Source organism: Dermacentor albipictus, chromosome 4, assembly GCF_038994185.2.
Source record: "Dermacentor albipictus isolate Rhodes 1998 colony chromosome 4, USDA_Dalb.pri_finalv2, whole genome shotgun sequence".
NCBI classification, from domain to species: Eukaryota; Metazoa; Arthropoda; class Arachnida; order Ixodida; family Ixodidae; genus Dermacentor; species Dermacentor albipictus.
The window spans coordinates 110,239,166-110,260,059 of record NC_091824.1 but is presented as its reverse complement, the minus strand read 5'-3'; the positions used below and the strand labels follow the sequence as shown (position 1 = coordinate 110,260,059).

The following is a 20,894-nucleotide window of genomic DNA, read 5'->3' as shown; positions in this document are numbered from 1 at the left end:
CAAAAAAGATTGCATTACCTACTATGAAATGCACCATTATGCAGCCGGTACAATCACACACAAAAAATGTGAAGACCAGTTTTCCTCAGTGCATTTAAAAGTAAATCAACCGTTACACATGCTATACCGTCGGCTTATAGGCAATTCCACCCAAAGATTGTTCTGGCGAAAAATGAATTTTTGAAAGCATCAGCGTGATTTATAACATCTACAACTTTCTCAGAGTGACGAAAGCGCACTGCCCAATCAAACGCTGGTTTATATATATAATGCCTTATTTATTGCAATTTTATAACGAAAACCTAAACCGAACTAAGCCCTTTCCGTACTACTACTTTGCAACCCTTCAAGTTCCGCTTTTTATAGGAGGAGTGAAGGTGACCTCTGCCGGCTATAACAATTAAAGACAAATTGGATACGTTTTCCTCGAACGCTTTCAAGCTATTTTTTTTAATTTTTATGTTAAACATAGTAAAATAGCATGGCGCAGGGTTTATAAGATCATGCGCAACAGTTTTCTTTTTGTTATAGCGTCTATATTTGTGCTTACGCTTTAAGTAGGCTTAGACTTCTGATTTTTACTTGTGTATTGCTACCCTTTGTATTCAGCCTTATTCTGATGACTGTACTAAAAAATTCAAATGAAAGCAGTGCTCGCAAAATATTTTTAAAGATATCATCGTCAATTCCCTCATGTGAAGGCATAGTTGGTCAGCGAAGCTGTAGATATGTTGCGGCTAATGTAGGGCAGCTTGTCAGACGCTTACGTCACGATGTGCGCCCATTACGCACATTGCTCTTCAAAGTGATATATGACACAAACAGGCCTGACAATGCGATTGTCAAAAGCTTCAATTTTGTTTATTAATTTGAAATTAGTGCTATAACTGCTTTGTAGTTGCTATGATGCATACAGATGTTTTCCGTTCTGATTTGAGAAATGTTTTTTTCGCGAAACTTATATCGATGCATTACCCGCGCACAGTAGTTGGTTGAATCGGATCGATGAAGTAACCGAGGCCAAACTCTTACACGAAATGGGCAAACCGCAGCTTTGTTTCCAGTTTTGAGACGTCTACGTTAACGTCTCCGGCAGCGGCCACCGGCGAGGGATTGGCGTCAACGTACGCTGATCAACGCGGAAGTACCTGGTCAACTGGAGTATGAGCCATTGCTCCTGGCCCTGCCCTGCCGCCGGAATCGGCCCACTGGGAATTTTTTTTTATCCACGTAACGTACGCCCCAAGCCCCAAGATCCTAGCCATATATATATATATATATATATATATATATATATATATATATATATATATATATATATATATATATATATATATATATATATATATATATATATATATATCTTCCCTGTAAAAACGTAGCGCAGGGCCTGCGCAGTGTGTACAGTGGGGCGATTTCGCATTAGGCCCAGGGCCTAACTGCATCAGCAGAATCGAATAACTCGCTTGAAGGAAGAGGAAGAAAAACTTTCTTTCCGCTTGTGTCAAGCTCCAGAAGAGAGGGCAGAGTGAAACGCACACACAAAAAAAGAATGCGCTATAAAGGATCGGGCCGGCATAATCAAGCTACCAACTAGTCAATCGGGGATTACATATTAAAATAGTAAACTGCTACTAGCTGGAGCTGCGACAAGTACACTCCATTTCCTATAGAGCAAAGTTTCAACTGTTTTCACAAGTTCAACATATTTGTAGGTTTTCTGCCATTCCAATGTATTTCAGTACGGCCATAGAACATATACGTAACAGCATGGTGTATCCTACATGATACGTAGCAACTCTCGCTCACAAAATTCCAACCACGCATTTTCTTTCTTCTTTTAGAAAAATTCAGGCTTATTTCGGCATATGTATGTGGCCTAAAAAATGGCTTCCAATTTCCTCACAATAAAGTAAATATTCGGGAAGTAAGTGGCTCAATTCATTCATAAAAGGAAATGCGACAATTTTTCCCTCGTTGCTGAAATTACTCCATGTATCTCACAATGCATGGCAGCAACGCAGGCAATACGAGTTGCATGAGAGCGTTAGACCGAACTTGAGCTTGACACTTAAATGATCGTGAACGCTACGTATGAAGAAGTGACTGCGCGCAGTGTAGCTACGCTATCGGAACTGTCATCTGTTTCTGAAGAACTCAGTAACTGCAGTACTGCGCTTGAACAAAGAATGGTGACGTCACAATATAACAGGGTCATTGAAGTTTCCGCATTCTCTTACAACTGCATCTCTCGGATTGTTCGCAGTGCACGCCTGCCCAGTACAACTGCATAAGGCAGTGTGGTCCAGCTCTTGAAACACAGGAACCGCTCATAAAGTGAACGATGCCTCCATTTATGCAACAAAGTCAAATAAGAGGATAAGAAAGAACAAACTTGTCGGGCACGGAACAATATGCTAGCGCTAACAGGACGACCTTAAGCTTTTGGCTGCTCGCCAGCTGCGTAAACAACAACAGCCGCTGCTTTCGTTCACGCAGAAAAACGGCCACTTTGCTCGAAGCACCCATGCTTCCGCCACTATGCCGAAGTTTTGAATCTAAACAGCACGCTGCTTTCCGTTCCCCGAGGCGTTAGCTGCACGTGTGCGGAGCTTTCTGGTTCGACCCTTTGTTACGCCTTTGTGGACTGCCAGCCTTTCTTCCTGCTGCTGCGCCTTGGAAAAGTTTCGGCGTTCCTAATGTAACGAAAAGGGAAAAGCAGGCTGAAAGCAGGCTGAGTAAGGGATGGTGAGCGTTGTTTAAGCTATAAAGCTGGAGCGCTGGTTTGGAAAAGGGATATGCAAGCAACACTAGAGATCAGAGCAAGATTTCAGCGAGAGAGAATAGGTCGGGGTGCTGGCAGCTGCTGGCACTTCTAAAATTGAGTACTGGAAGAAAGTGCCTTCGTCATACTCGTATCTTTCTTAAGTGCGTTTTACTGCTGATTTCACTTGTCCTTAAAGTTCGGTGTAACGATGAAAAAATTACAAGATTAACTATTTCGTTACCGCTAGAAATGTGCTTCTTTTCGGGGCTTTGATGTTTTAACTTTTTATTTCAAGACGTGGTAGCAATCTCAACATATACTGCGATATATATTAGTATGGCCTGAACATTGATGTTCTGAATGGAGCGCAGATTTTGCGTCTTCTTATTGAGGAAGTGCTAGGAGCACCGGAGGCTAAATTCGACAACACCTGAAGACGCATTTTCATTTTTCCAGACTTTCCGGTCTGCAAGAACTCGTCAAATCGGGCGATTACTTCAAGTCCAGTCGTCATTTCAGATGGTGCAATGGTGTTGTTAATAGCATAATTCTAATGGAAATGTTTAACAACACGTAGAAAACCTGTCGATCAAATTGACCGATTTCTGTAGGCGTGGTAACTAGAGAGCTAGTAACTATTACGCGCTATAAAGGAAAATTGCAGTGATATATCGGATTCACAATTTTGAAGTGTTTGCTCTAGTTTTGTCATCCTACATTCAGCAAATGTGAGAGATATGAGGCGCGAAAGGCAGGGAGTTTCACTGGAAAACAAACACATGGTTCATTACCCTGGACTGTGCTAAAGATAAGGGGTGGACAGAAATTAGGCAGACGACATCTGTGATGTCCATCCACGTAAGCGAAGCTTTTTTAGTTTCGGAGAACGGTGAATCGATACATCAACACTTTCGAGCAGATCTCTTCATTTGTAGAAATGGCACGTGATTAGAGGAAAAATAGATTGGATCAAGAAGTTTCGGTAAATGAGCGAGCAATTTATGCACACGATGAGAATTAAGAACAATGTTTCTGCCTGCGCCTGGAATCGAGTATCGCTGGTTCGAGAAAGAAATTATCTTCTGAGGAAGCCTTCGTAGTGAGCAGTCATCTTCAACATTTTCGAAAGGTGTTTTCTTATTTCAAAGCGAGCAGCATGTTGCTAATAATTTATGGCAGCCTCTAGCATTGCTTACTGCTGGCAATGCTTTATGTATTTGGCATACTGAAAGGCTGCCTGGAAACGAAGAATGAAGTTGATGAAACGAAATTTCATTGTGCTGAACGAAGCGCAAACTAAAATTGATGAATGACGAGACTTTCATTTGCTTTCGTCCTCACATCAACACGAAGATGTTCAGCGGAGTAGATACAGCAACGGTCTTACTCTCGCCACGACAGCATCTCATTTACCTTGGCGTAGCCGCTAAGTACGTGACAGAGATCGTCGAAAAGCGTCCAGCGAGTGGCGGTGAAAATGGAGAGCGATAAGATGGATTATGTGCCCTTCACAGAAGAGTAGGCATCGTCCTGCAGATCACTTCTTTGCCGACGGCAGCTACTTAGAGGTGATTACGTCGCCTTGCGCCTTGAACACACAATTAGACTACTACGGTTTTCGTCTATCACCACCACCATGTTGTTATCAATATATATATATATATATATATATATATATATATATATATATATATATATATATATATATATATATGAGGCAAGGTAGACGCAAGGAAGGTCATGAAGGTTGCACCCGCCTGTCTACCCTACACGTGAGGAAGGGGAAAATAAAGATAAGCAGGAAGAAGGCGAGTCAGTGTGCATACTCCCGTAGAAAACATCTTAACTCACGTATATAGTCACTGAGCTAGGGGTAGGAACTGTTCAGGCTAGAAATGCGGTGAGAGCAATGATGGAGAGAGGCGACCTTCTCAGTGTGATCTTAGCATGCACCAGACTTCCATCCTGATCAACTAGAAATTGAGCCCAACAACGAACGTCCTCTATGGAATGTTTCGTTGCTGCACACTCTGGTACTAAGTTCAGCCACATACAGCCACATACAACCCGACATTATGTGTGTGAGTATTCTGACGATGGATCATGAGACGAGACATCTTTCGTATGGACAAGCCAGCATGTGGAATTTTTTCAATTGACATTATAGAAGTATATGTTGGCGTACAAATGTGGCGCAGGCTCCTGAAGATGTGGTAGATAATGCACACACAACGACGTTATCACATAACAGACAAAACAACACCTCGACATTGCGAAGAAATTCTCTAAGTAACAATGCGATGAAAAACCCAATGAAATTAGAAATAAACATTCAAAGCAACAATGTGAGCCACAGTAATATTGCATGTCATACACTGCGAGGGAACAAATAAAGATCGCTCTTATAAACTAACCATGTTATGGGTGCTAGTAAAGCCCTAAAAAATGCTGTTCTCTTCAAGAACAAATTTATTGCTATTAAAGCGCACTTTTGCGTGAACTTGTTAAAAATTAAATTCTGGGGTTTTACGTGCCAAAACCACTTTCTGATTATGAGGCACGCCGTAGTGGAGGACTCCGGAAATTTCGACCACCTGGGGTTCTTTAACGTGCACCTAAATCTTAGCCCACGGGTGTTTTCGCATTTCGCCCCCATCGAAATGCGGCCGCCGTGGCCGGGATTCGAACCCGCGACCTCGTGCTCAGCAGCCTAACACCATAGCTACTGTTGCGACTTTGCACCGCTGCACCACTATTACGACTTTGTGGTCCCGTAGCGCTCGTCACCCGTTTCGTGACAGAGCGTTGATAGCGAAGACTCCGAGCCAGGCGTCGATGAGAATAACGAAAGGGATTTTATACATTATATACAGGTCATTGTACAGGACAAGATCGGATCGGCACAGGGGCCGAGAGCTCACACAAACGCGACTGTTCTCGCACGGCGACGTCCGGCGAAAACGCGTGACACATCTCACCCCAGTCGGGAGCGACACTGTCTCCCGGTGGGTCGGCGGATCCTGTTTTTCAGGCGGCGCGTCGCTTCTTTTATAATCCCCGAGGAACCATTTTCACTCAAACGGCCCAATACAAAGTCACCACTCGGCGGTCGTCCGAGAGGTCCAACCAGCGACCGCGCTGGCCACCCGGTTCAAAGTTCGCGCGCGCGGTGACCTCCATGCAAGAGGAGGTGCGGCGCCGGGCTGTCTGGCACTCGCTGACACGTCTAAACACGTCGCCTGCCGATGCTTCTCCCGCAGGACACCGCTGTCTGACGGCTCAGCATCTTGACTTTTCAAGGGAGAATTTGGGCGCTCGCAGGATAAATTCTGCATCTTGCAGATTCGGAATCCGGGCTTGTGGTAATGGCACAACACCACTGAGCAACCACGGCGGGTCGTGAACTTGTTGGCCATGGGCCCACCTATTTCTTTACCTGAGTGTTCTACTGTCGATAACCCTCAAATACGATTTAAGTTGGCGTCTACATGTGCTCTAACCAAAATCACCAATCCACAGTGTCACAACAAAGCCCCTCCAACCCCTCCCCCCCCCTACCCCAAAAATGGCGCAACTCAGTGTCAGATAAGACAACTCAGTGGCAATAAAAGTGCCTGATACGGAGACATACAGGTCGTCCACTCCATTTCTCACCACGGTGCCAGCAGTAGTAGCTTGATGCCACCTGCCCGGCGTAGTCCACGTAGTTTTGTCTTAATTGTGTCCTCTTGAGAAGCGTAGTGCGCGCATTTCTTTCTCAGAAAGTGTCGCTCATAAGAGAGTTTTTTTTTTAATTTGATTTCGCTGCCTATAGTCCGGTCGGGGTTTCATTAACAGACACTCTTCGGCCTCCGAGCATCACAACTCATGCGTAAGAAACAGCGCTCTCGACTGCTCCTCTTCTAGATTGTGTCCGTTTCTTTACTGCTCCTATAGTTCAGTATAGTGGCATTGTGTTTTCCTCCCATCGGAATATTGATGCCGTGACCTGAAAGAAAAGGGCCACTCGTTGATTACATTCTGAACAATTATGAATGGCACTAAAAGGTGACGCAGTCGATCCTCTGAATATGGAGTCACGTCCGCAAGACCTATTCAATATGTATAATGCACAGAAATATTAAAAAAGGTAAAATGCATCTAGTAAAAAAGTGCTGGTATTACATTCTGTTGAGACCAGGCGGCAGAAGTTCGATGTTTTGTCTGGATGACGATGTTAACGGTGTCTGACCAATTACTTCGTAGTTTTCGCAGCATTTCAGATAAATAAAATAAATCGCGAGAAAAAGTGTCACGAATGCGCCTCTGGGAGCTACCTGCTGGTCTTCGTAAACTCCGCGTCATGAGGAAGTGGCGTCTTGTCTGACCTATTACTAAACCTAGAAAATAACAATTCAAGTCACGCGTAACACTTACTTAGGCAAACATGATCGCACATAGGTGCCTGCATAAACACGTCCTCACTCACTGTACAAACTCTCACAGACCCAACCACGCGCATACGCACAAACACAGAAGTTTGAAGTTAGAGCTCGCCCTGTCTAGTGTTCCTTTCCTCTGTCCCCGTGATTTTTTTGCGCTTCAGGTCAAGTATACAGATGCACAAGTAAAGCAAAAAAACTCATGAGCCATTCGACTCTGTGAAGGTGGATGACAAGCTAAGCTGTGTAGCAAACGACAAAGAGGTGACACAGAAGTTTGAGCAAATGTACGCACGCACATTTATTTTGATTATTCGCGCTCCTTCGTGTTATACATTTAGTATATGCATTCGAGTTTTGATTTCGCGATATACTGAGGCAAAGAATTTGAGATCGAAATCACCGTACAGACTCATAGTGGGCCCGTGTCGTCAGCGCCTTCGCAGAGGGGGGGGGGGGGGCAGTACGTGTACGCTGCATGATGAGGGCTATCGGAGTCAGTTGTGGAACAAGACGACGAAGGCGCGAGTAGTGGCACGAGCACTAGGGGCGATATGGGAACGCTGGCATGAGCGGCAACGTAGACAGCTGTGGAGGAAGACGACGACGAAAGCGCGAGCAGTGGCATCAGCCATTGCTGATAATGATAGCTTTTTCTCGCACACAGGAAAATTTCCGGGAACCGTGGTCATAAACACCTTCGCTGTAGAAGATTCATACAGTGTCACAAAGATAAACTCATAAGTTCATTGTAAAGCGGGTTTATTTGGGTCATAGAGCAGCAGCGACAAACGCAGGGAGCAGTTAGAGAGCAAACTGGGTAAAAGCCACGTGATGGCAACGACACTTTTCAGCCCCACTGTGTAAGTAGGCGACAATGGCGTGCTGCGTGTACAGCACGGCCACCATAAAAACAAATAGGACTGTTGTCTTCTGTGCGCCAATGGTCTTGGGGTCGTGCATACTGCACCACTGGCCGGGCGGTAGAGGTAGGGTGGGCGCAAAGCTTGGCGAAGGGGATCGTAGGTCTGTGGTGCAGGCCTCGTACCGAATTCGGCCTACTTCAGGGGAGCGGCAGCCGGAGCCTGCTGGAGAGAAAGCGAAATGTGGTCGGCTACCTGCTCCTTTATGACATATTGGAGAGCGGGTGCCAATGGAGAACTCGACTGGCCGTGTGTAAGCGGTATCAGCGAAAGCCGACAAGCCACCACTTGTTGAGCTGTAGCAGCAACTAAGTGTTATCCGGGGCAGCAGCCAAGCTTGACATTGAAGTAGCCCGAGGAGGAGATTGGTGGGCAGCTACGCATTGTTTGCGTAGTTCGTGGAAGCTTTGACAGAGACTGACGAGTTCAGACACTGTTGCCGGTTTTTTCTCCAACAGCGTCTCGAAGGCATCGTCTTCAATGCCTTTTAAGATATGCCTGATGTTCTCGGCATCAACCATTGTGACGTCAACGCGGTTACAGACGTCGACAACATCTTCTTTTGCGCCTGACCACGCAAAGGTTGCTCGGCGCGAAGCCTGCAAACGGCGGGGCACCCAAATACCTCCATCACGTTAGTTTTGAAGGCCGCCCACGTCGTGAGATCACGTTCGTGGTTGCGGTGCCACACGCTGGTGACACCACTCAAATAAAACGACGCGCAATTCAGTTTTTTGGTGTCGTACCAGTGGTTGTGGATGCTCACCCGGTCGTAGTCAGCTAGCCAACCTTCTACGTCATGGTCTTCTGTACCGCTGAAGATGGGTGGGTCGCATTGACGCAACGGGCCAGAACAAACCACGGGGCAGCAGATTGTGGATGTGGTCGTCTCTCTTTCGGCATAATGAAGATTGGCTGCAGTGTCCGACTGCAAAGTCCCAGATTTACTGTTGTACCCATGGCAACTCCAACTGTAGGGAAGCTTATTCGGGTTGTAGAGCAGCAGCGACAAACGCAGCACCAGTAGGTAGGCCGCAGCCCGAGACAGAATCGGGTTCGAGCCACGCAAAGGCAACTAGACCTTTCAGAGTGGCGATATTGTTCCTCACAGTACTTATAATCACGCTCTGAATGGACTCAGCACAGTTCTCATAGTGTTCGCATTCTGCATATACTATCGATAAAGGTCCCCTCAAATTACCTTTGGAAACGGTTATCATTCAGATATACGTCCCTTTTACAGGCATACGATTACATGCAAGTATGTCCATGGGGGAGATGATGGCGTAAATGAGGACTAGAAACACAGTATAACATCCAACGCTAAGCAAAAGAAAGTCAATGAAGTGTAATTAGTCTCAGGATTAATAATTACGCCTTCATCGCAACCATCCCAGCGAAAGATCAAAGGATGGTGCTGTTTCGACACAAGCCGCATGCCTCAATCAGTTCGATTTATTCTGAGTTCCAGAGAGGCTATGCAAAAAGTCGTTAAATAGCAATCAAGCTAATGCCGCTTTGTTTTTATTTGAGCACGTATATATTTTTTCCCAACCCGAGACTGATCCCTCCTGTCACCTTCTTTACACCTTTTGTTTCCTCCCATTACGCTTTTCCGGCTCAAGGGCCCGAAAAGTTTAATTAGCAGTTTAATTAAGCCCCGTGTTTGCTGAACTGGAAGAATAGTTTGCCTTGCTGACCACTCAGTGAAAGGCAAAGTAAGGCCCGAAAGAAGGGGCACCTGTTTATCGCGTTCTTCTCATTCGATCGTTTATGCAGATACCATGGTCGCGCGCTCTTTCTCTATCCTCTTCCCCGTGTGGTGAGAGTTACATTCAGCGTGAAAGAAACTGGGCACACAGGCGAATTAGCTCGCTCAGTTTTGTATGGCATGCGCGATAGCAATGCACGCAATTGTGTTTAATGGCATGACTGTATCAGGCAGAAACTTATTCATCCACACAGAACGGAGTCATCCACCGTATAATGCCGCAGCGCATTTGAGGGAGCTCCGAATCGTTCACAATTCTGTATTTTATTGCTGTAAAGCATGAAACGGCTCACACAATTTTCGAAGGCTGCTCGCGTTAAATTTATCTGAGATAAAATACGACGGTCTGACTGGCTACCCGAGTTAGATGGAACTCGCTGATGGTTTCCGCAGGCACGAATACGGCGGCACGTTCGGAGGAAGGACCACTAAGCTGAACACTCATGTACAGCGCGCCCATTTCAGCTCTACTGCAAGAGCGTACCAGCTCAGCGGATTGACAGTATTCTTGCGAGTCGGTGTCCTTAGCATGCGATTACCGATGAAATTCAAGCAGAGCATAAAGTGCTTTAATTAGGAGCTTGACATAACCTTAACTGATTCTCATTAGAACACGATATGTCACCCACGTGGGTAGTCCTTACTCTGTATTAATTATTTTGTGAAATTTAACCACTGTGTGTACTAAGAAATTAGTGTTAAAGTCGTAATATCCTTGACATATGTTTTAAAGCGTTAGGTTTTCTTAACGCTATTCAGCTTGGCGCCGTTGGCTCCCTCTGCAGTAGTGAACCGATCCCGGAGATGCTGCCATCTACAGTTAACATGCGTATGTGCCGCTGGGTATGTCGCTGTCGCGCCATCTCACGCCATCGTCTTCATCCGACTCTCGTCACGCCATCTTCGTCACGCTGCCTGCGCCCCAGATTCATTCGTACAGTGGTCATGCACACGTCGTCAATCCGTTGTCATCATGCCATCTACGTTATACCGCCATTGTTGCACCATCGACGTGTTTCCTTCATCATTCCATTGTAATCATGCTGTTCAAATTCCATCAGGGTTATGTCGGCATTGTCATGTCATCGCCGCCATTACGTCGTCTCCATGCAGCCACAGGATGCAATCGTCGTCGCCACCACCGTCGTTATACAGTCATTGTCATGCAGTTGTCCTCACGCCGTCGTCATCCCGTGGTCGTAGTATATATAAATATATATATATATATATATATATATATATATATATATATATATATATATACGTTCATTATTGCAGAATTGTCATGCCACTGTCACGTTATCATCGTAGCTCCTTCGGCTGCACCAGCGTGTTCTTATAAACTTGGCGAGCGCTCGTACATGCGAGAGGAGCATAGTGATATACATATATATCTGTGATATCTTTCATGCATGATGTGATAGTGATATCTTTCATGCATGATGCATGAAAGAAGCAGCACCTTAAAACACCCAATCGATTCGGCGAGCTCGAGATCGGGAGCGAAAACGACAGGCCCACACAAGACCTAACGCTTATAGATTTGCGTTACACACTCGTAACCATCCTGCGAATTTCTTTTACGGCGAAGCTTTTAGCCTCTCGGAGGACGGCATTTTTTGTGTCCGTCCATGAACAAAAATTATAACTACCAGTAATGGCGGGCGGAATAAGAGGCCGAGGAGTGCGGACAGTTTCATGTCGGCTCCGGCTTTCCCAAATGTTTTCGCCGATTTTTTCTGTGATTAGCTACCTGAAGTTTTCACCAAACGAGTCGTGAAGTTCTCCGGACTCTGTGGACCTCGTTTTCAGGTGGGACTTTCCATTTTCCTGGGAACCGCACCTTTTGTCCACCCGCAATGTCACCGCCGCGCTAAGCCTAGCTCGCCGGTCGTTGGGCCTCCGACTGTGCCGGCTGCATCTCGGCGGCGTGTCGCGCCTTGGCGCGCGTCGTTTACATCTCCCACCAGTGGGAGCCCGCACCTCTCTCTTCGCTATGGATATCCAGGTCGCCGGCCAGGATATTACGCCGGAAGACCGCCCAGTCTGGCTGGCTCACGGCCCGATCCCGCCGCTCAAAACGCGGCACGAACTAGGCCGTCAACGTGTTTTAATTAAATTAACCAGCACGGTGTCACGCGCACACAGGTAAACATGAACATCCGTGTGCCTCTTTCTATGTCCTCGTTGAGTCATGCTTACATATTATGTCTTTGTTAATTTAGTTAGTAAGCGAATGTTTACAAGTTATAACTACCATCCTTACTACGTACAGCTATCCACCATTTTCCTTTACTTTTTTACTTTTTAACTTTTTTATACTCTGCTTTAACTCCCTATCAGCTCTCTCCCTCCCAGTTCGGCGATGCTGCGGACGCAATGAGAAAGCCAGCGAGGTTTTAACAGCTTCACTGCAAAAAATTCGGCAGAGACACTTCAACGCTCCCTACGCGTGGGAATGCGAAAGCATTGTAGACCCTTTGGTGAAGTGTTTCTTCCCGTGCGGCCCACCGAGGTTGCTCAGTGGCTTTGGTGTTGCGCTGCTAAGCACGAGCTCATGGTATTATATCCCTGCCCCGGCGGCCACATTTCGATGGGGGCGAAATGCAAAAACGCCCGTGTACTTCGATTTAGGTGCCCGTCATGGACCCCAGGTGGTCAAAATTAATCTGGAGTCCTCTTCTACGGCATGCCTTATAATCCAGGTTTCGGCACATAAAACTCCATAATTTTTTTTTCCGCGCGTTCTCTGTCCGCGCTAATTATTTCCTGCGTTCTAAAGCCTAGACCACATGTAGTACGTTTGCGGACCCGTGCAACCTCGCGACCACGCGCCCACGCATGCGCAGACGGTAGGACATGGCTCGTACACGTCGACGCGCGGCGCGATCTCCGTGAACAGCTCCTCTCTGTTATCGCGCTCATGGGCTGTGGTCTAAACTTAACTGCGCCTCGGTAAGGCCATATCAAAACGCACCAAGCGTCTCTACGATATTTAGAGTTCATTTAGAGTGAATGTTATGGAATTAGAGGCGCAGCATTACTCTTAATTAAATCTTACCTATCGCACAGAAGACAGTATGTCCAGATAAACGAATATAAGTCAACTTTACGAACAGTTTCGTGCGGGGTACCCCAAGGGAGTATCTTAGGACCATTGCTTTTTAACCTGTACATTAATGATATCGTCAGTGTGGATACTAATGTTCGTTTCATAATCTACGCTGATGATACTAGTTTGTTTTTATCTGACGATAGCAGTAGTAAGCTAAGGACAAATGCAAATGTGCTCCTGGAAAAAATAGATGTATGGTCCGATAAAAATCTTTTGTCTGCTAATACTGAAAAGTCAAAGGCACTACTTTTTCGCCCCAAAAATAAAAAAATGCGGTGATTTCGGTGAGTTATTTTATAACAGAGACCAGATTGAATTAGTAAGGTCATTCAAATCACTTGGCGTAACATTCACCGAAAACATGCTGAGGGACGACCACATAGACAATGTAGCATTAAAGGCATCTAGAGCCATAGGATTTATAACGCGTTCCAAAAATTATCTCCCACAAAAGCTAAAACTCTCTCTATATCATGCATTATTTCGCTCACATCTAAACTACTGCTCATTAGTATGGGGTACTGCTACACAAACCGGTCTGAAAAAACTAGGAACTCTCGAAAAACTGGCCCTCATATTAGTTCATAACCTGCCAAGTAGACACTCAACAAAAAAACTTATTTTTCAAGCACAAGATCATTAACGTTTTCAGCCTCTATGCCTATAGACTACTACGCACCTACAAACTAGAACAAAGAAGATGCATAAATAATATATCTGACTTAGCCCCGATTGAATTATTTCATTGCACATATCCACGCCGGCATAAACCACACTGGGTATTACCAAAAGTAAGAACGAACTACGGGCGCCAAATGGTAGCATTTCAACTTCCATCCTTACTTAACAAATAATTGATGAAAATATAGACTTAGGAAGTATTAGCTGCTTTAACCTTCGCAACTATTTTCTCATTAACGCGTCCCTTTGATTGTCCAACATTTAGACATCTGGGAACGTTTTTGTGTCCAATTGTGTTATAAGCGCATTTTTGGTTGCCGTTCTTTCGCTGTTTCTTAAGCGTTTTTGCTCTCAGTTGCTGTACTATTTCTTTTCAATAGGTTTATATTTTTTTTCACACACGCAGGTGATTGTGTATTTTGCATACTTGCTTTTACACTAATGCTTTGTTTGACTTTGTATTTGCTGTCGTGACAGAGGTGCCGTCGCATGCCACTGCTCACCTGCTGTACGGGGGGTGGGAACTTAGTCAAGCGTCAATCGCTTTTATTCCCATGCCCTCCATCAATGTAATGGTGATGGAAATAAATCATTATTATTCTATTATTATTATAACACGAAGAACCGCTCAGCACCATCCAATTGGACATTAATGCTTTTTAAAGCGAAAGCTTTACTGGCCGCGAACTTCCGATTTCGCCGTGGCCGTGCTCCGAGGAGGCACAAGACGTCACACCGCGTTCGTCGTCGTTGCGCTCGGCTCCGCTCGCTTTGCCAGCATTGTCGCATGCCTGATAACATGTCGGAAGATTGAAAAGCATAGCCCGCGTGCGCCGCAACCACAGTTGAGGTGGCAGTATGGTCGGCGACAATTCTTATAAGCAGGAGGAGGCCTGGAATCGACATCGGAACGAGATGAAGAGGAAACGAGTCGCCCAGGAAACAGACGAACAGCGCGCCGAACGACGCCGCAACATAGCTAGACAAACAGACTATTATAACCTGGACTTGCAATCAAGAATAACCGAGGCTAGCCATGCTATGTCTTAGCTTTCGCTGCCTATATCCTGGCATAGCCGAGCTAAGCCACTGGCCATTTTATTTTATACACACATTTTAAGCACTGATGACGTGCCGCCACCATCTCCCCATTGGCAGCGGCGTCACATGTGCAATGATGCACGCAACACGTACAGTCAACGAGAACCGTGGAGCCATTATGGCGTCGGGGAAGCCTGTTTGTCTCGCAACCCGGAGGTCAGGCTTCTATTTCCACCCGAAGCGAAATATGCTAGGTTTACTTTTCAGAGCCATTAATTTACTTAGCTTACGGGAACATCCCTGAAAATTTTGACGTCACTCCGAGCATTTTGTGGCGTGTTTTTACTCTTTGTGCCACCAGCCATTTTGGTACCATTTTTCGTGAACGCCGAGGATTTTCGCGTAATGCGGCATGTAATGCTCTCGCATTAAGGAAAACGAGGGGGAGGGGCGGCATTCTCTCACCTCCGCTCATAACTGCTGTAGGCATGCAATTGTTGAGTCGAAGGAATCAAAGGGTGACCGGAGTGACCAGTGGTACTTCAAACACTAACTCTAGAGTTGAGCTACGGCATGCGCTGGAGTGCACGCAACTTTGTTAAACCCCGAGTGAAAAAGGTGTGTGCCACAGAACTGAACGATCGCTTACTGTCTCCAACCGCAACGCTCTAACCACAACCTCACGTGCGGCTTCCGTCGACTGCGGTCAATTACTGTAAGCCAGAAAATATGTTAAGCGTGTCTGTCCCAGGTTGAGCAGATTCCCTCTGCTGTGGAACACGATGCCCAGTAAGAAGGAAAGGGCTTCAGACAAGTGGGTGCCAAGCCAAGGGTGAGAACATAAAAAGATGCATCGCTTCGGCTTGCTTTATCAGTGCAATATACCACTATAGGGAAAACGTTCGGCAGCATGTTACATTCCTGTAACACGTGAAAGCGAAAGCCTGCTACACACGTGGTAATGCAATAAGTTATACAATTGTAGAGGTCAGACTTCTTGCAAGACATAACGAGCCGCAGTGCGAAGTAAAAGTTTGGGGCTGTAGGTCGACCTCCTCAACGACAGATGCGAGCACATAATGCACTACCTAAAGGTTCTTTCGTTCTCTCTTTCTTTCCATCTTTCCTTCTTTCGTTCCTTCGTTCTTTATTTCTTTCGTTTCTTCATTAATACACAGCAATTGCATCCTTGCTTGCTTACGTGGGTATGAGTCATTCCTGATGATATTTTTTGTTTCACTGCACTAGTCGCCGCTTTTATTTTGTTATGAGACATTGCAAAGAGCCATTTCAGGCTGCTAGTGGCCATTGCACTCGCCATGCAAGTCGGTCGGAGAGACAGGGTGTATAGCGATTCGAAAGCCGCCATCAGGGCATTCCAGAAAGGCCGGGTAGCCCAGCAGGTAGTTCAAATTCTGAAAGGCGTCAAACACGGCAACATCTCCATGCACTCGATCCTTTGGTTCCCTGCACACGTCGAGGCGATTGAGGGGGTTCCTCTGAACCTCAACGAGTCTGCCCACGAGGCTGCGCGTGGCTTTACCGACCGCGCTGCCCTCGGGTCGGGCGACTCTCTCCCCGGACACCGAGACGCTCCTCTCACACACAATGAAATAACTAAATTCTTCTACTTAGAGAGAAGGGTTTTCCCCCCGCCTCACTCCAAGTTAAGCAGGCCACAGGCGGTCACACTAAGACTTCTGCAAACGAACTCGTACCCAAATCCGGCGTCCCTTAATAGCATATATCCAGAGATTTCTACGAATTGTTCTTGCGTGTCTTGTGGTGAGGTAGCTACGTTGCCTCATATGCACTGGGAGTGCGGGTCGCTGGGCCCGAAGTTCACCAAGGAAGAGTGGGACGCCCTCCTGCGAAGTCCCGCCTTTGAGGATCAAATCCTGGCCGTCCAGCGCGCCCGCGATCGGGCCGGTAGACTAGATCTGTCAGTCCCGTCGTGGGATTAGCCAGGTGCGCGTTTTATTGCGCTTTGCTGGACCAAATAAAAGTTTATTCACTCACTCATTTCAGGCTAGCTATTGCCTTAAAAAGAAGACGTTCACTATCAAACCGAGTGATGGAGAGCCACCGTACTTTAATAACTGCTGTTTGCCCTAATTGAGTGGTGGAAACTGAAGTTACTGGCACTATTTTGTCGAATGGCCGCTTAAAAAAATAAAGCCTCCGAAGCCTTTACTAATTTTCATGATCACTACGTCACAAACACAACGCAGATGGAGCTATTTATGATCTGCGACACTATTTTGTTTCGACTAGTACATGCTGTCCGGCCACCATCAAGTGGCACAGCTTGCAATCATCATACTGCGTAGAATCTCCAATTAACCTGCCCGCGCTCGTAGGGAAGGGTCAGCTGCTCCTTGTAAACTACGCACTTGAAAAAGACAACTTTCGCAGGGCACGCATGAACTTAAAATGCGGATAAGCGTTGAGACTCCACTCACATTCCTTTGTCTGCAGCTGAAATAAACGTAGAGTGCGTGAATTCGTAGAAGACACTCAAACAGGGAGCCGAATACCGCGCAAACGGCTAAGCATGCCACGATCTCATCGGCGAGCATGGTTCAGCTAGGGCACGCGAGTCCGCAGGTGAAACGTTTTCAAGTCCAAAAGTGGGTACGCAACCGGGCTTGTCGCGTGTGAAAGTGAGGAATCACCATGCCTTTGGCACCACATTCTACAAGCTGGCTCGCCAGTCTCAAAGAACACGCACGTTTCTCGGTAAACAAGGGCCCCAAACAACCTTACCAGAAGGCCACGCCCCTTGATTCGAAAGTGTTAAACTGCGGCACTTAAAAAGGAACCCTCAGCTTCGAAACGACACTCTCGGGAGACTGAGATTCGGGAAACGCACACCCAGCATACTCACGGCTCCGCTATGAAGGCATGTCTTATCGTGTGCATTGGGCTGCTTGTAGTCGCCACGCTCGCCCTCTGCGAAGATGAAGGTGAGTCTGCGATGGGTCCTAGATTGAAAGTGATGAAGCTCTCCCTACACGTTTTCTTACAGCACCTGAAAAAGCGGTCTCGTGTATTGCCGTGGCTGAATTTCGGGCACTGAATCACAGCACTGACGACCACTGCCATTCGCGATTGATACTGATGACCGCACTTCTGGCTAAAGCGCGCTAGCACTGTGCTGCTAAGCAAGAAAAGAGTATTAACCGTATTAACGCAACGTCTTCAAGGAACCGAGATTCAAGGAACCGTGCTGAATACTGTGTTGCCCGCACGTTCTTGTGACTTGCGCTGTTCGCAGCCAATTTATTTTAAACCAGCTCACGATGTGCAGATATCGATTTCTTTGCTTCGCGGTGCACCGATATTCCGTTCCAGATGGACGTGTTGCCGATTATATCTATGTACTGCCGCCTAAATGTCGGAAGAACTCGTTTTCCAGAAAGGGCACCTACTAGCTGCGCATGCGTGCTTGATATCTCAACAACACCCCACGTACCGTCAATTCACTGTTATGATGTTAGCTATTTTAAGGTGGGAAGCCTTAAAACAGAAAAAAAAGAGAACTGATGCATTGCCTCGTTACTATATGCCATTACATATATTTAAGGAAAACTGATTTTGTTATCGAATAATTCGTCTGTGCTGCTGCATTTTTGTTGAATCATTCTCAATGTCAATTAGTCACCCAATACCTAGTTGTGGACGAAACTTTCGAGACAAAGTTTTTTTCAATCAATCAAACAATCATTGAAAAGCTTGATTAGTCATGTACGAGAAGCGTTAATTGCATCTGTTAGGACCGGTAGCCAACAGGCTAGTAGCCGGTCCAATACAGAATTGCGCACACATGTCAGGCGTAGACAAAACGGGAATATTATGCCACGATAACTATTCTAATTAGCTGACGGTAAACAGCCACCCGAAACTAGTCTCTGTCTCGACTCTGTGTATTCTCTCTTGCGCTGAAGATTACGGTCACGGTAGAACTTGAAGAACTTTGCGGCACTAATAAAGGTTACTAATATTTCGTTTGCTGATTATTGCAGAACTGGCTGCAGCGGAGCTTCAGGCTGAGCTGGACGAAGGTCCCTCCATGTCGCGGGTTCGACGCGGAGGTGGAGGCGGAGGTGGCGGAGGCGAGGGCAAGAAAGGCAAGGGCAAGGGCGGCGAGAAGTCCAAAGGAAAAAGCGGAGGAGGCGACGGTGAGACTGAGTGATTAAAGACGACGACAAAGACATCCCAGCCACGCAGCAGGAGTGCCGGCGACAGACCACACAAAGAACTCAGCTCCCATCTCTGGGAGAGGAACACTGGTCATTGCACAAATAAAGGGCAGAACATGCAAAACAGACTTGGCCCCTAGAATACTTCTGAATTTCGATAGCACATTGGCGTCGCTTGCTCTGTGGTGGGAATGAAAAAAAAAGAGAGAGGAAGAAGGCACGTGATATAACGCGGAAAAAAAAGCCAACAAATTCTTTATCGGCTGACTCGAAACGCATTGGCCGCTGCGAACCAATCTTTGACATGCGAGTGAAATAATCTGACCTCAATTCCTCACGTTAACAACTTAGCGCCTTGCCCATAATTAAATTAAGTTCTGCGACTTTGCGTACCGAAAGTACAATGTAATTATGAGACACGCCATAGAGTGGGAGAACGGAATAATTTTTTTTACCACCAGCGATTCTTTCAACGCGCAACTCAATCCGAATACACGAGCGTTCTTTGCATTTCGCATCCATGGAAATGCGACTGCCGCAGCTGGGAGTGAACCCTCGAGCTCAGGCGTTCAACGATACCGCAACGGTGGCAGCTGACATTTTTAAACACGGTATTATGTTCTTTAAATTTATATTTCTTATTTCTTCTCCCAGAATTTGCAAGATGTTTGCATATGCCACGGCAGCAGAAGTCAAAAACTGTCCCAATTTGGTCTCCAAAAAATATATATAATAAACTGCGCAGCTCTGGTTGTTTACTAAATGACCAGAAATGACACGTTAAATGCTTTTCGGCGCCCAAATCGGGGCTAAATTCGCAATTCCCGCCAAGAGAATGCGTCTTCTTTCTTTTCTTTTTATGTCGGATTCCTAGACATATAAAGATGTTCATAAACAAGTTTGGTTGCAATCTGTGCCGTAGAAAGGAAGCAAATGAATTCTCATCTCGTGACGGTGGCACGCGCTCGCCGTTGAGAATGCCCACAAACGTTGCATTCAAGGCGTGGCTGAAGAGAAGGCACGAAATCGAACACGGTGTGAGAGTAGAAAGTTTTTTTTTTGTGCGTTTTAATCGCGGGAGAACTTCAGTCGAAAGTGCAGCAGACCATGAATCAAAAACTGAAATACATGCGCATCTCACATACTGTAAGATCGATGTATGCGAAGCTTGCATTGAGTGACGATTATTAATGATGATGTTGGCGGCGAATGTGTAAGTTCTTCGGCGTTTAGTCCAATATGAGATTGGTGAGCCGATGTGAAACGTTACCTTGCGTGCACCACTGATGTTTGTCTGCGTAGTACACGGAAAACACAGAGGGAGGCGTTTGCTTCAGGTGTTATTGTGCGTCATCGTTCACAATCTCTGAGAGGGTTGAGCATTACCATTGCCTCACATGGCACATGGTACCGTGGTAGAAGTGTCAAACTTCAATTTAATTATGGAGCTGTACGTAATTCAGTCAATTATTATAATTGTATGTATGCTTATATACATACATTCGCACTCTGCACCATGTTTTGCTGCGTAGCGAACACGCTGCTGTTCCGCGCGACGCTTCTTTCGGGCCTGGGTATCCTCAACAATGAGTGCACGTTTAGGACTCATGTTGCTGGCGCGTGCTTATGTTCTCCTTCTGCATAGGTTGCATAGGAAAGCAAGCACCGCAGATGCCATAGGCACAAACTGTGAAACCTTGCAACGCTTATTTCGTGCCAAGAAAAGACATAGTTTACGAGAAAATTGCATGTGAAGGGTCCGAATACCTTTTTCGAAATTCAAATCTCCCGCCATCCAACCGGGGGAGCGATGACGTGGCATACGCCATCACCACCCTTTGCTGCCGTCGGTGAGTAAAACCGCACCCGAGAGACGGCGGTAGCGAGCCAAGACAGAGCGGTGGATTCACCACTGCTGCTGCTTTTTGTTCAAGTGGCGTAGACCGTTCGGGCCACCCGTGACATCGTATGGA

General features: G+C 46.2%; 1 long non-coding RNA gene across 1 annotated transcript in view; it reads right to left on the bottom strand.

The window, feature by feature from the left end:
• The window catches only part of LOC135914020 (uncharacterized), a 324,394-nt gene extending 306,423 nt beyond the window's left edge, over positions 1-17,971 (bottom strand). The window contains exons 1-2 of the long non-coding RNA XR_010568195.2: positions 17,751-17,971; positions 17,607-17,671 (exon numbers count right to left, since the gene is read on the bottom strand). This is a non-coding gene — a long non-coding RNA (uncharacterized lncRNA). The remainder of the gene's footprint in view (positions 1-17,606; positions 17,672-17,750) is intronic.
• Between the last annotated feature and the right edge of the window lie 2,923 nt (positions 17,972-20,894).